Source organism: Balaenoptera musculus, chromosome 1 (assembly GCF_009873245.2).
Source record: "Balaenoptera musculus isolate JJ_BM4_2016_0621 chromosome 1, mBalMus1.pri.v3, whole genome shotgun sequence".
NCBI lineage: Eukaryota > Metazoa > Chordata > Mammalia > Artiodactyla > Balaenopteridae > Balaenoptera > Balaenoptera musculus.
This window is the reverse complement of record NC_045785.1, coordinates 24,902,659-24,917,607: the sequence shown is the minus strand read 5'-3', so window position 1 is coordinate 24,917,607 and position 14,949 is coordinate 24,902,659. Positions and strand designations below refer to the sequence as shown.

The window sequence follows — 14,949 nt, the reverse complement described above, 5'->3', positions numbered from 1 at the left end:
ACTCATATTTGTACTTCCAGACATCTCTGGGGAGGTAAGGGTAGACGTTTCCACTCCCAATTTTCAGGCTCTTGGAGGAGACAAATGGATAACACATAATCCAAAGGCTGTCTGAACCCTCCGGCTTCCTTGGGTGGCATGTGCAGATACCCTTCCCTTCTCCTCAGATGTCTGGAGGAGAAATCTCTGTAGCCCAAGGATACCGGAAGATTCCTTTGGTCTTGGTTGGGCTGGGGAGGCAGCAGCAAGGTTGGTAAGGCTGATTCTGGTGGATGCGGAGGATCCTTTGCAGAAGCTGGAGATCAGAGAATGTCTTGTCTTATCAGGCGAAGCTTAAAAAAGGACACAGGACACAGGAGGTGGGTGACATTGGCCTCTGGGGCCCTCTCTCCCCTTCCCTCGCTGCAGCAAGGTGACTGGTCATCCCGATGTGTCCCGACCCCTACCTTTGTCATCATCCTTCCCTGTAGGATACATTGTCTTTTTGAGCTCACAACTCCCCAAATGTTGTTGTTTTTAAAGTTTTAGTGTGCCCAGGGGACGTGTAGTAGCATCTGCCCTGTTTCGGAGTTGGCTGTATCCACACCTTGTCCATCCAACCTCCCAACCTGGGCGTTTCTTCAGGCCAAGGTCAGGTCTGAGGCACCCACATGGCCCATTAGCTGCGTGGGCACATGCTGTGTGCATGCTCCCTGAGGGTGGCCAGACCGTGGGGGCAGGGGTGGTCTCTGAGCAGGCCAGGGCCAGGATCAGGGCAGCCAGAGGCAGGTGAACATGAACTGACCTTGAATGAGGATTTGCATTATCTGGCTTAATCCTCTCAACAGCCCTGCAAGGGGAATGCTAATCTCACCCTCACTTCACAGATGGGGAAACTGAGGCTCTGACCACACTGCCAGGATGTGGTGGAGCCTGGATTCCCTCCAGACCTGTCTGACTCCAATGCCCCTGCTCTCTCCACTAGGGTGGGTGCCTATGGTTCACGTAAACCTTTCTGGAACAACGCAGGGGTCACTAACTGGAGGAGAGGAAGGACCAAAGCGTCGCAAGGTGCTGGTCAATGCAGGTTGCCTCACATTCCAGGGAATGGCCTCCAGGGGCCACTCCTGTAATAGCGCAGGTTCCTCTCCCTGCCCCACCCCAGGGTCTAGGGGCTTAGGAGCAGGGAGGGCAGGATCAGCCTCCCGGAAGAGCTAACCTAGGCTTTAGGCCCACTTAGGGAGAAGACAGTTTTGAACCTTAGGTTGCCGCATCATTTCAGAGGCACCCAAACCTCTGTTTCCTCCACGCTACTCCTCCCCCCAGATCTCTGCCCCCAAGCATCCCCACGTGGGCGCACCGAGGTGTCTGAAGCCCCTCCATTCTGGCCTTGTCTCAGCCTACAGTGCGGTCTCCTGCAGGCTCCTGTGGAAGGAATGTGCCAGTAAAGGGGTGTTCTAGGGCCCCCTCTACTACCTAAGGAGGCAAACCCTAGGTTGGGCCCAGAGGGGATCCTTGGATGGGGCTGTGAGGGAGCCTGGAGCTGGTGGGGAAGGGACACCTGAGGAGGGAACCCAGGGGGCAGCTGCAGACGGTCAGAGCCGAGTGGGGTGGGGGGACCTCAGCCATGGGGCTGAGGGTCATCTGGGGACACAGGGCTGCCTGATTCTGCCCACAAAGGCATCTATGCATCAGGGCTGTCAGAACTGCCCAGGTGGTCTACCTTGGACTTACCTGTGGAGAGGCTGTAACAGGGTCAACCCCACAGGCAGAGGCCAGTGTCAAAGGTCAGCCAGACATCTTGGGCTTTGCTGGGGCCAGTTGGGGGAGTAGAGTATTTCCGGGGCCTGGGACCCCAGAGCTCAGCCACCAGCTCCCCTTGCCAAGTTCAGATCCTGATGAGAGCCCCTCACTGCCCAGCCCCTTTCCACCTCCCCCAGACACCTGAGCTTGGGTCCCACAGCGCAGCAGATGGAGGGGAGAGGGAAGCCATTGAAGGTGGAGCTCATGGCGGACGTGTAGGCGCCCATGGAGGGGAAGACCAGCCGGTCGCCCACGTCCATCTCGGGCAGCTACACCTCCTTCAAGAAGAGCTTGTCAAAGGCATTGCACATGGGGCTGTAGAGGGTGCAAGAGAAGAGGGGCAGCTTGGGGCGGAGGTCCTGCAGGGACATGGTGGGGGGGGTGGAATCAGAGAAGGAAGATGCACCCCCCTTCACTCCCCAGCCTGCAGGGCATGCCCCCAGGGCACCAGAGGGAAGATATCAGCAAGGACTCTGTCATTCACCCACTCTGACCAATTCCTGAGTGGTCCCTATGTGCCAGGCACTGTTCTTGACCCTGCCTTCATGGAGCTTATGCTCTAGAGACATACTCCTGCCCTGCCAATTCACAAGTGCAGACACAGATGGGACCTCAGTATTCCCATTTATAAAGTGGGAAGATTTTATTTAATAATCACTCAAAATACCGGGCCTCAAACCTGGCTGCACTGCAAACGCCTAAGGAGTTTTAACAAAGGATCGTGTCAGGGTCCCAACCAATGAGAAGTTCCGATATCAATGGTCTGTGGCATGGCCTGGGCATAGGGGCGTTTTAAAGTTTCCCAGATGACTCTAATATGAAGCAAAGTTTGAGAATCCCTACTTCCTAAGTCTCCTGCATCTCCAAGATTCAAGGACTCTGGAACCACAAACATAGCGACACAGAGAAATGCACAGGGAGACACAAACAGCCAAACAGCTGCACACACACCCCTCCACAGACCCATGGACCTGGACACCCACCTTCCTGCGCAGGTGTAAATCGACAGGCCCACACAGAGAAAGGCACACACACAGAAGTGCACCTGCCAATACACATAGACACACGTACACATCCTGGTACATGCACGAGGTGTGACAATCTGTCAAGCCACCGATAACCTGAGATCTCTCGCCTTTCCCCCTGGCAGCAGGGAGCCCTGCCCAAAGAGGGCTGGACTAGGGGGTCTCAGGGTCTGGGAGGTGCCAGAGCGACAGAAAGTTCTCCTTACCTTCACCACAATGGGCATCCTGGGTTCAGGCTCCCTGGGAAAATGCAGATGTGCCGTAGTGGCCGTTGCTGAGATAGAACAGCAGCTTCCAGTAGCCTCCTGAGAGTGGGCAGATGGCAGGACCGAGCTGTGCTCAGCCAAGTCTCACCGCTGACCCTCAACACCCGAGCCCAGCACCCTTGGGGGAGGCCTGACCCTCTGACCGGTGCTGGATAACCCCTGTTCCCTGCTCCAGGAGTCTTCTCTGAACCCATGCATGGTTGGGGCCTGTCCTCTGCTGTCCCACTGCCCCTCTGCTCCCCGCATCGGAGTGCTGCCCCTCCTCCTCCTCTCCTCATAAGAATAATCTAACTAACATACCATGACATATAGCCCAGGCATTGTTCTAAGCTCTTTACGTGTATTAAGCTATTTAACTTGTAACTACACTCTAAGTAGGTACAATGAGCCCTGGTTTACAGTTGAGAAAACTGAGTCTCGTCAGAAGTCACACAGGAGATTGTGGCAGGTCTGGGATTTGTCCCCAGGTCGCAGGTCTCAGGTACTCTGCCCTCACCTTAGACCAGGTTCCCTGAGCCCCTGCTGCATGAGTCAAAACTGGGGGCAAACGGCCTCTTCCTGACATAATTCCATCATGGTTGCTCCGCAGTGATGTGCTAATTTGTCAATTTCCTTCCTCAAAGGGGTGCCTGTAGAAACCACATTTTCCTTTTATTTATTTATTTACTTATTTACTTATTTATTTATTTATTTTTGGCTGTGTTGGGTCTTCGTTTCTGTGCGAGGGCTTTCTCCAGTTGTGGCAAGTGGGGGCCACTCTTCATCGCGGTGCGCGGGCCTCTCATTATCGCGGCCTCTCTCGTTGCGGAGCACAGGCTCCAGACGCGCAGGCTTAGTAATTGTGGCTCATGGGCCCAGCCGCTCCGCGGCATGTGGGATCCTCCCAGACCAGGGCTCGAACCCGTGTCCCCTGCATTGGCAGGCAGATTCTCAACCACTGCGCCACCAGGGAAGCCCCCCATTTTCTTGATGCTCTGGCATCTGGGGCCTTGCTGACCATGGAGAGACTGCTCCTCCCCGGGCTGGTTAATTACTAGAGATAGCAAACGACTGCCTTACAAGAGCGCCTTTCCTGTGCAAGGCAACCAATCCAGCGTCCATACCGCAAACCGCCTCCTAGACGGAGCTCCCTGAACTTGAGACGCTACCTCTGGCCTAGTGGCCCCAGGGCAGTCCTTACCCCCACCACCCGCTGAAATTGCTCAAACTAGCCAGTCCCACACCTGCCGATCCAGCTCACCCTGCCTCACCCACTCCTATCCTTGAAAACCACAGTAGAGGCTCTGGCCTGGCTTTCCCCTTTGTCCTTCTGCCTGCTGAACCACTCCGGTCCTTCCCCTTGTGGCCCTGTGTGGCTGCCATGCCTCTGGTTTCTCCAGAGGAAACTTGTGAGTAATAACTTCTCCTTCATGACAGTTATTTCCATGTCTTACATAACCTGATTAGAACAAAAACAGTGCCCAACTCTGACAAGCACAGGGTACAGCACAATTGTCACCTCCCTCCATCTAAACATTCTGCCTCTATTGATGTTACCGAAGTAAGCGTGTGGCAGCTTTCTTTCCAGCTCCATCATACTCCTGATGCATATTTAGCTGGTGGTCACCTATGACCCCCAGATCCTTTGGACAGGACCTACTACCAAGCCGGTTTCTTCACAACCACTCTTCATCTGTTCTTAGGACATTGCTTTCTTGAATCTAAACTCAGGATTTTGCACTGATTTCTTTTAACATTTGGAGCATTTCATAACATTTGGGCATTTATATGCCCAGATCTTCTGAATATTGGTTTTTCTGCCCCCTCCCCCGTGTACTTCCCACCATCCCCTCCCTGCTTTCTTAGCTGCTGTCACTCATCCCATCTCCTGTAGCCACAGCCCCAATTGTCCCTAAACTAGTTGGTCACGAGAAGTAGTCAAGACATCCCTAAGGTCAAGAGCCCAACTCCGCTTGGCATGTAGTACAAATCCAAGTGCACCAGTATTTGAATCAGACAGACCCAGGTCCAGCTGCACCACTAGCTAGCTGTGCTGCCTCAGACAAGTTTCTTCCTCTCTCTGAGCCTCACTATCTCTACCTGTAAAATGGGAATGCCCCCAAATTACTTCACAGGGTTGTGGAACAGAAATGAGAGAAAATATGTATTTCACACATAATAGATACTTAATAATTGGCATCTCTTGTTATTGTGGAAATAAAAATAACAGGCCCCTAGGGACTTCCCTGGCGGATCAGCGGTTAAGACTCGCGCTTCCACTGCAGGGGGCATGGGTTCAGTCCCTCATCCGGTAACTAAGATCCCGCATGCCGCGTGGGTGGGCCAAAACACACACACACACACACACACACACACACACACACATTACCCCTTACCATAATAAAGATATAAATTTTAAAAATAATAATAATAAGCCCCTAATACTTAGACTTCTGTTAAATGATGGCTTGAAATCATGCTTCCTATCACAATAATCTTTAATGAGACATTTTGTGAAGAAATGGCAATCAGCTGACACAAGTGCCTTTGGGATTACAAAGCTGTGGGCCAATCATTTGTCAAAAAGGATAAGGGAGGAGATGAAAGCAGGTTATAAATATTTACATGTCAGTTATCATAAAGCCACAGAGAATAAAAGCACTAAACCAGCGGGAGACATCTATTCATATTCTCCATCTCGTCATGAAATGGAGTTTCTGGCTAGCTCACTGTGAGAAAAGCAAACCCACCCCACTCCTGCTGCAAAAATAACAATCAAAAAACTCTCCTGTGGTGGTTGACCTCAACTGCCAAAGGTTTACCATTACCCTATAGATGTCACCCTTAACCTTCAGGCCATGACAACAACTGAGAGTGCCTTCTTATATTTGTTGTAAGAATTTGTATTTACTCACTCTATTTTTGGTATAAGAATTTGCACATGTTAGAAAATGCCTGCTGGATGAATTTAAGGTGCACACCAGCATGATGGTGTCTGTGAACCTCATGGGCTGTATTTTGTAACTTTACCCCCATAAACACAATATAAATCCATTGGCTACTTAGGAATAGTGAAGACCCTTTGTCTTTGTTCTCACCTCCCAGTCTATTTCAGAACAACAAAATAATGATACTAACAGGTTCATTCCTAGACCCAATTTGAAGCTTGTTTCCTGCTGATTAGCCGCCCAGGGTCGGAGCCCAGACTCCCTGCCTATCCTCTCCCCTGAGGGCCGGGGAACGCCTGGATAGTGCCCTGCCCACCCACCAGGCTCCAGCACAGCCTTCCTGGCAATGATGTTGACAGCGATCAGGCAGACAGATGCTGCGTAGAAGTGGCCGGGCTCTGCGATGACCTTGACGCCTCTCCCCTAGGGAAAGTCCTGGGCCAGGGCGGCGTTGATCACTCCCACCGTCTGCAGGGGTAGACCCAGAGCCTAATGTGGCCAGTCCCTCTGTGGGAGCTTTACCTGCATCATCTCCCTTCATTCCCATGACAGCTGTGTGGGACCTGCGTGCCATTTTACTAGGGAGGAAACAGGTAGAAACTGTGGCCCAGAGTGGGGATGTAACTTGTCCAAGGGCACATAGCACATAGCACCCTGAGATGTCTGAGTTTGGAACCATTTAAATTAATACACAGTCAGTGAAGAAGAAATGTTCCCTGGGTCTCAGGGATAGCAAACTTCTACCCGACTGTAGCTTAACCGGGGCTAGCAACTAACATGTCTAAAGAAAGACACGGAGCCAGATATGCACGTGCTCATATATGCACACAGGCTAAGTATAGTCAGACAAATCCCAGCTACATACGCGCCTACGACTCACAGTTCCACGAGCTCCCCATACACAAACACACACACTCTGTCCCCTAAACCCAGGCTGGGACACCTGGCTCCCTCTCATCCTCCCCTCTCACCTCCTCAAACTTGGAGTCAGAGCCCTCCTCTCCAGGGAAGCCCCCTCCGATGTCCAGGAGACTCATGTCATGCCTGACCCCGCAGCCCATCTCGAACACGCGCAGGCAGTTGGTGATGGCCTGCGTGAAGCTATGGGGTGCCTGGCATCTTGAGCCCACTTGGAAGCTGAACACATGTCGAGTAACATGTAGAGAAACACATGTGAAAAAGCAAGGGTCAGTAGGAAGAGAGACAGGGTCAGAAACACCAACACATGGTCATCCTTGAGTTGGGGCACTCATGGCTGGGTGGTGGTCACCTCTCTTAGCAGGCCCCTCCCAGTGCCTCATTGCAGGGGCTCCCTTTCTCTTCCACCTTGGAAGGAGTGTGCTCAGAACCCCGAATCCCCATGCCAGAGGGCAGGGCGGGCTGAGGAACCAATCAGGGCAGGGCCGGGTGAGGCCAGTGCAAAAGTCCAGGGGGTGCCACAACACTAAGGAATCAAGATAAAGAACATTTAATGCGATCGTTGTAAAGAGCAACATTGATTCAGAAACGTCGCTAATGAATAAAACATTAAAAATGTAAATAGGGACTTCCCTGGTGGTCCAGTGGGTAAGACTTGGTGCTCCCAAAGCAGGGGGCCTGGGTTTGATGCCTGGTCGGGGAACTAGATCCTGCATGCATGCTGCAACTAAGAAGCCCGCATGCTGCAGCTAAATATCTGCATGCTGCAACGAAGATCCCGCATGCCACAACAAAGACCCGGTGCAGCCAAAATAAATACATACATACATACATAAATATTAAATGAATAAATAAATATTAAATAAATAAATAATGTAAACAAAGACAAGATTGGTAATAGTAATTGAACCCTGAAGCAAAAGGAAAAATCAGAAATGCCAATCCTGTCTTTAGTTAAAATTTTGATATTTTCCTCATTATGAATTTTTTTGCATTATTTTTTATTTTTTCAAATATTGTATTAAAATGTTATTTATCTAGAGTACTAAGTGTTTTAACATCCCCTTAAATTTTGCACCCAGGGCCTGTGCCTCCTTTGCCCCACCCTAATCCCAGATAAGATCCGGGTTCTTCGCTGAGGACAGATGGAGCATCACGAGGTCCAGAGGGGCCTCAGCTGACCGAAGGGTGTCCAATAAGCCAAAGGCTGGAGATCGACAGTGGAAACCAGGACTCCTGCCTCCCAGGCAGGGAAAGCCAGTGCGCTCACCTGGTTCCAACCACCGCCAAACCCAGGTCTCTGGCAGACTTCAGCATATGTTCACACACCTCCAGGCTGGCCCCAAACTTGGCGCTCAGGGGCAAGATGCTCTCGCTGTCCTGGGTCCACAGCCGGAGGACCAGCCTGGGAGAGGGGTGCAAAGGATGCCAGGGGTTCTTAGGCACGTGAGCCCCGAGGCCCCCGACCCAACCTCCCTCCAGCTTCCCACCCACCCCTGCCTAGTTCCTCTGGACTGTCCAGCCATGGAGTTCCAAGGAGTGAACACACTCACTACTTACAGACTTCTGCCCAGGCAAGAAAAAGCAGGAAAAGGATAAAATTATAAATACACCTTCCATAGGTCTCCACGTTACAGGATCAGAGATGTTAAATAACTTTCCCAAGATCACACAGTATGTGACAAATGAAACTGAAATGTGAGCCCTGGTCTCCCCGACTCCAATACAAGTGCCTTTTCCATGATGTCGCCTAATGCCAGACCGCCTAATGCTAGGCTCTGCCTAGTATCTATGCAGACACAGGCAATGTTTATTTAGCACCAACGTGCACCAGGGAAGGCATCGGGCCACTGACCCAAATTCTTGTACTTTGCTGCTTGGGCCTGTGCCGGTCACCGTATGGGACCACCTTCATCTGGTTCCTGCAGCCCAACTCCATCTGCTGGGGTCCCAGGCTTGAGGTCCCTTGCTCCACCTGTCTCTACCTGTTTGCACCACCCCTCCTCCACTGGTCTCACCTGGCCCCGGGGTGGTGCTGGGCCACCTTGATTAGCTCCTCCTAACTGTTGAAGGTCAGGAACCGCACCCCATGGTGGGCAGCATACTAAATGTGCGAGACAGGCTTGCAGGTGTTGGCATAGATGATACGAGAGGGGGCCACGCCCCGGCCCAGCACCTGTTCCAGCTCCACCTGGCATGGGTAACAGCCAGAGTAGGGGGCTGCCTCACTGCCCTTTACTCTTTGGGGACAGGAAACCTGTGCATGAGTAAAAGGGGCTGCCCTTGACTGAATCCATACTATGCAGTGCGCTGAGCACAAATTGTGCTCTTTAAGCTTCTAGACTCTTCTAAGGAAAGTATAGTTGGCCCCATTTTCAAGAGGAAGGAACTGAGGCTCAGGTGAAATGGCTGTGCCAGGACAGGAGCGGGGTCTGTGGCTTCAAGCTTGTGCTTCCACTCAACTCGCTCAGGCTGTCTGCCTTAGTCACGTGGACCAGTGGGAGGTTGACCACACCCATAGTTCGTTCATTTATTCCTTCCCAAACAATTGAGGATTATGAGTGTCATCCCCTGTTCAAGGTGCTGCAGTCCCCACTCCAGAACCCCTGGCAACTGGCCTTTTTTTCCCAGGAAGTGTCAGGCCCGTGAATGAGACAATTGGCCTTGGGCCCAGGCTCACCTGGCTGGCACAGTCGAAGCCGGTGCCCAGGGTGGCCAGGACACGCAGCACCCAGGGTCTGCTGTTGCACTTCACCACATAGAAGGGTAAGACCCGAGGCAGGGCCTGGCGGAAGACCTGATGGCGCTGGCCAGCACGCCCAGGTCAGCCACCGTGAAGGGGTCTCGGCAGTCCTGCCAGCACAGGGAAAGAGGAAGAGAAGGATGGGTAGTGGGTTATCTCATCTAATCCTCAAAACAACTCTATGCAGTAAGTACTATTGCTGTTGCCATTTCAGAGATGGGGAAACAAAGGCTCAGAAAGAGGAAGTCACTGGCTCAAGGTCACAGAGCAAGTACATGGCAAAGATAGGATTTGACGCCAGGCCTTCTAACTCTTAAAATAGGGGGACAAGAGGGTAACAATCTTTGTAGATCAAAGCTCCAACCCTCAACCAGACAGCTTGGCACTGGGTAAAACTCCAAGCGGTGGGGTGGGGAGGGAGCTAGAAGGGGACAGAAATATTCCATCATCCCCAGCAGACCAGAGCCTTGGAATAAGACCCAGGAGACTGACATAAGACTGTAAAACAGAAAGTCTTATTTCTTGCCCACCGAGTAGAGACTGAGACACCCTCTTCCCTCCCTACTTACCCCCTTCCCTTCCCTCCTCTTTCCTCCCCTCCCCCTCCCTCCCTACCGAATCGGAGAGCTCCCTGATCTTCTTCAGCACCACCTGCCAGGCAGTTCCCCAGCCTCCAGGCAACCTCAGCACCAGGACGAGCTCAGCAGCCCACAGATTGATGAGATCCTTTGGCCACACGCTTCCAGGGCTTTCTTCACTCTCCTTTGAGTTCCCGACGGGGGTGCTCATCCCCGACACTCCAACCAAGCCCTCAGCCAGGCGCAGTTCCAACATCCTGGAAAGGGTTTGCACTGAGGATGGGGCCTCTTCCCTCCTCCCAGCTCCCTGAGGGCCCCGGAGCCAGAGTTCCTAGGCCATAATTTCTCAGCCCTCCCCTTCAGCCACAAGAGCTCCAGAGAGCCCTCGTGAATTTTCCCATCTGTAAAATGGGCCACTGGCCCGGGCCAGCCTGCTTCAGAGACCTGGTGGGGGACCAAGCCAGATACACAGGCTGTGCACACAGAATAGAGGGTTGGCATCCTCTTCCGGGCTCCTCCACACACGTGTTCCCATTCACAGATGAGAAAACTGAGGCCAGAAAAGATAAGTGCAGAATCCAGGATCTTCAGATTGTAGGGCTCAGAGCCAGGGCCCAGGAAATGATCTAGGTCCAAGGTCCCCATTCTACACACAGGGATGAGAGGCCCAGAGAGACGAAGGGACTTGATCGAGGTCACCAAATGGTCAGTGGCAGAGCTGGGCCTGGCACCTGGGCTCCCTAGAGCAGCCACTGGACCTGCTGCTGGCCACACTTCCCTGAGACCGAAGTGAGGGTGGCCTGCAGCCAGAGGCCTTCTGCTTCCGCAGCTGGGACTGCACGCATGCCCCCCACGTCACACGCAGACTCACCTGGTGCCTATTGTGACCTGCTTCCCCAGCCACAACCCAGGGGGCCAGGATCTGTGGCGACTGGGCTTCGGGTAAATCCCATGGGAAGAGCAGAACTCAGCCCAGATCTCAGGGGCCAGGGCAAATACCACCCCAGGCTGTCCCTCCAAACCTCAGCCAGCCCTGCCTGCTCAGCCCAGACTTCCCAGGCCCCGAGAACTAACCCTCCTTTGTCACCCACACGACAGGATCACAGGTGAAGTCAGACTCCAATTGTAAGTGAACATCAGAGACAATCAGAGTAGAGGGACCCTGGGAACTGGCGTCCACCCTTCCCACTTCACAGATGGAAACACCAAGGGACCCAGAGGTCTCCGGAAGACTCAGCAAACCTGGAGGGGGTAGAATCAGGACCTCAGACTCTAATCACGGGCCGGTTCCACTGCCTCAGAGCAAGAGCTGGGCTCTCCTGGTGCTGCGTCTCTGTCCTCCACGGCAGATTTAAATACCTCGCTGGAAGTTTTTCCAGAAAAGTGAGCCTATCTGCATCACTCAGTGTCCAGTCACGTCCCTCCTCCCTGGGCCCACCCTCCCTCTCCATGTGGGCTGCTGAGGTCTCTGTGACCTCTTGTCCCTCCCAGGCTGAAGCCATCACCTTGGGGCCGCCCACCCTCTAGGATGTCAGCCGTCACTTCCTGCAGGCTCACACCCCGCCTCTGTGCTGTGACCAGAGCCTCCTTGCTGTTCCAGGAAGGCAGTTCAGCAAGGAGCCAGCTCCTGCCCTGACTCTTCTTTTCTGCCAGCCCTGCCTGGTCTTCTGCTCTCTTGCGGCCTCCAACCCTTTTCCCTCCCACCAGGGGTCAATGCCCCCTGCCTCCCATCCCCCTCAGCCTCTGAGAGCTTAAACATCTAGGAAGGGGCAACAGGTAGAGCCTGGATTGGAGGGAGGAAGTTGCTGCAGGACCAGGACAAATCCCTTAACTTCTAGAGCCTCATTAATCCCATCTGTGATTCCAAACAAGATAGTAAAGTCCAGGCTTTTACAGAGACCCCCACCTACTCTCACCCCAGACTACTTCAGCTGGAACTGACTTCTAGCTCTGCTTCTTAGATGCTGTAAGTTCTTGGGCAGATGACCTCACCTCTGGGGGCCTCAAGATGGGGATAAACCAGCAGGTGGTCGTGAGGATTAAATGAGATGAAAAGAGTTTAGCCAAGTGCCAGCATATACCAGTAATCATGATAATAGCAACAAGAATGGCCAATATTACTAAGCCCTAAATAAGTGTCAGGAATTACGCTGAGTACTTTATGTGGGTCAGTCATGGAGTCTTCATAGCAGCTTATGAGGCAAATTCCACCCAGAGCCAGCTACACATTTGTGGGACCCTGGACAAAGCGAATCTGTGTCGGATGGGTAACCCCCATGGGGTTGCAACCTCAGCACCAGGACGAGCTCAGTACCTGGATTAATGGTGGACAAGACGCTCCTGGTGAGTTGCCTACCCAACGTGTGGCGTGTCGCCAGCCTGGGGTGAGGACAGCTGCCACCTTGCCCTGCACTGAGACCTGTGAGGCCATGTGCCTGACCCCAACTTCTTGGCTCTAGGCAAATCCATATGGATAGAGCTGGCCCCGACCAGATGCCCGCGAAGCAGAGGAGCCCAACCGGAAACTGTTCCCCCCCAAGCCATGGTAGCTCTCCTACCCCTGGTCTGCCCACAGTGACAGGTACATGGGTGAAGCTCAGACTCCTGCTAATGTGTGACCATCAGAGCCCCGTCAGAACCAGAAGGGACCTAGGCTCCTTCTCAACCTCTTCTCCCATCCTATACATGGGAAAGCTTAGAGGCCAGAAGGAGAAAAGGGCCAGAACTCCCCTGGCGAGTTGGTGGTGGACTTGGTCTTCAGTCCATCTCTGCACACTGCAGATCCTGGGTGGGTTCTGATTCCGGGTCCACTGCCCTGGAGGATGTATTGGCCTCTCCTTATGTGCAGATTCTTGCCTTTCTCTGTGGGTTTAAATATTTCTTTGAAAATCTCTCTAAATGGGAAAGTCAGTCGCACCCCATCAGGCCATGGGGCTGGGCCACATGCCCCTCCTCCCACGCCCTTCCCACCCCCGACCTGGGCCCCTTGTCTCCTTGTCTCTCTACCTTCCCATGCAGGCTGCCAGGGCTCACTCTGTCACCTGCTTGTCTCTCCCAACTGCCTCCGCCAACCCAGGCAGCCCCTCCTCCTTCAGGCTAGACCCACCTGTGTGGTCCCTGGGCCTCTCTTGACTGCTGCTCAGCCCAGACCTGGGTGGCGGAGGTACTGAGGATCTCAGGGATACAGAACCTGGGCCCTCAGTCTTACCCCTGGAGCAGCTTGAGGAGGAAGGCCCTGTGTCCCTTGAATTCAAGAAGACAGTTGGGGGACACAATTTAGCTTGGAGGGAGATCAGTTAGGATTTAAGCAGGAAAATAAAATCACTTCAGCTATTCACAACAGAGACAATTTAATGCAGAGGATTGTTTCCACAGGTGATGGAGCAGCTGAGGGCCAAACGGAACAGTGAAGCAAGCTGGATCCTGGCAGGAAGTTACTCCCATGCCTGGACTGGAGGGGCAAAGGGAAAAGTGATGTTCCCCAAACCAGAGTCGGAGGTCACTTCGTGGAAGTTGGAACCACGGAGACACAGCCACTGCCTAGGAATCTACCTGGGACAGAGAGGTGGAGGAGACACAGCCTGGTTTCTCCTGTGGCCTCCCAGCCTCATGCCAGTGCCCCTCAGTGGCTGAGCCCTGCCGGAAGCCAGCCCCCCTGGAAGATGGGACAGAGTCAGGGAGGGACAGAGAATGGATGGGGAGGGGGCAAACAGACCCACGATGATCACAGGTGGTTGGGGGCTTCTTAGAGGTAGAGACATTTACCTGAGCCCTCGAGGGTGAGAAGGTGCCAGCCAGGCCAATACTGGGCAGAGCATTCCAGGTAACTGCTGGTGCAAAGGCTCAGAGGTGGGAACAAGCTTGGGCCCCAGGAGTAGAAAGGAATGTAGTGGTGCAAGAAAGGAGGTGGGAATTTGCTGGGCTTCAAAGTCGATGTGTAATACAAGTCAAGTATTAGCCTGATATTACAGATGTGAAAATGGGGAGGGAGGGGGGCAAAATGTGGCATCCAGCATACAAAGAACCCTTCTAATAAGATGATCTCAAATCCAGACCTGATCTTGGGCGAGCTAGACACTTGCAGATGGAGAGGCTTTCAGTTCTGTACCAGCTTCCCCTTTCCTCCTAAATGTACAACCCCGAGGGATGCTCCTTGTCCATTTCCCAGCCTCGCCAGCTATATACACCACCCTGGTGATGTCTGCGCTCTCTCTCCAGAGCTGCAGTGCTTGCTTTCTTGGCTTGTGTGTTCCCTTTGCTGGGAACACTCTTCCATCACATGTTCAAATCATGCTTTCCTTTGCTTACAGGAATCATTTTTTCAGGGTTAAATTCAAGAGTGGGTCAGCTCAGTTTCTGAGGCACCAAAACACCCAGGAAATGAAGGGAGAGAAGAAGAGCCAGAGAAGAAAACTGAGTGTCACAAAACTCAGTAAGAGATTGGAAGTCAAACTTTGGTAGGTCACACGGGGTGAGGTGACATTCATGTAACCACTTCTCATAATCACCCTGGCTTCAGGAGTGGGTGGGTGTGGTAAACTGCAGGGTTTTTGCTTTGCAAGAAAGGCTGCAAGTTTGGGCAGAGCTGAATTGCTTAAGACAGAAGGGAGAGGTGGGGTCACCAGCAGGGCCTCCTGTTACCAGCAGGCCCATACTTCTACCCTCTCTCTGGACAACTTCCTCTGAATGAATGCTAAACAGATATTTAAG

The 14,949-nt window shown here is 52.9% G+C and overlaps 1 pseudogene; it reads right to left on the bottom strand.

Moving 5' to 3' along the window:
• Positions 1–1,379: 1,379 nt before the first annotated feature.
• LOC118895438 lies at positions 1,380–10,495 on the bottom strand (annotated as a pseudogene).
• Between the last annotated feature and the right edge of the window lie 4,454 nt (positions 10,496–14,949).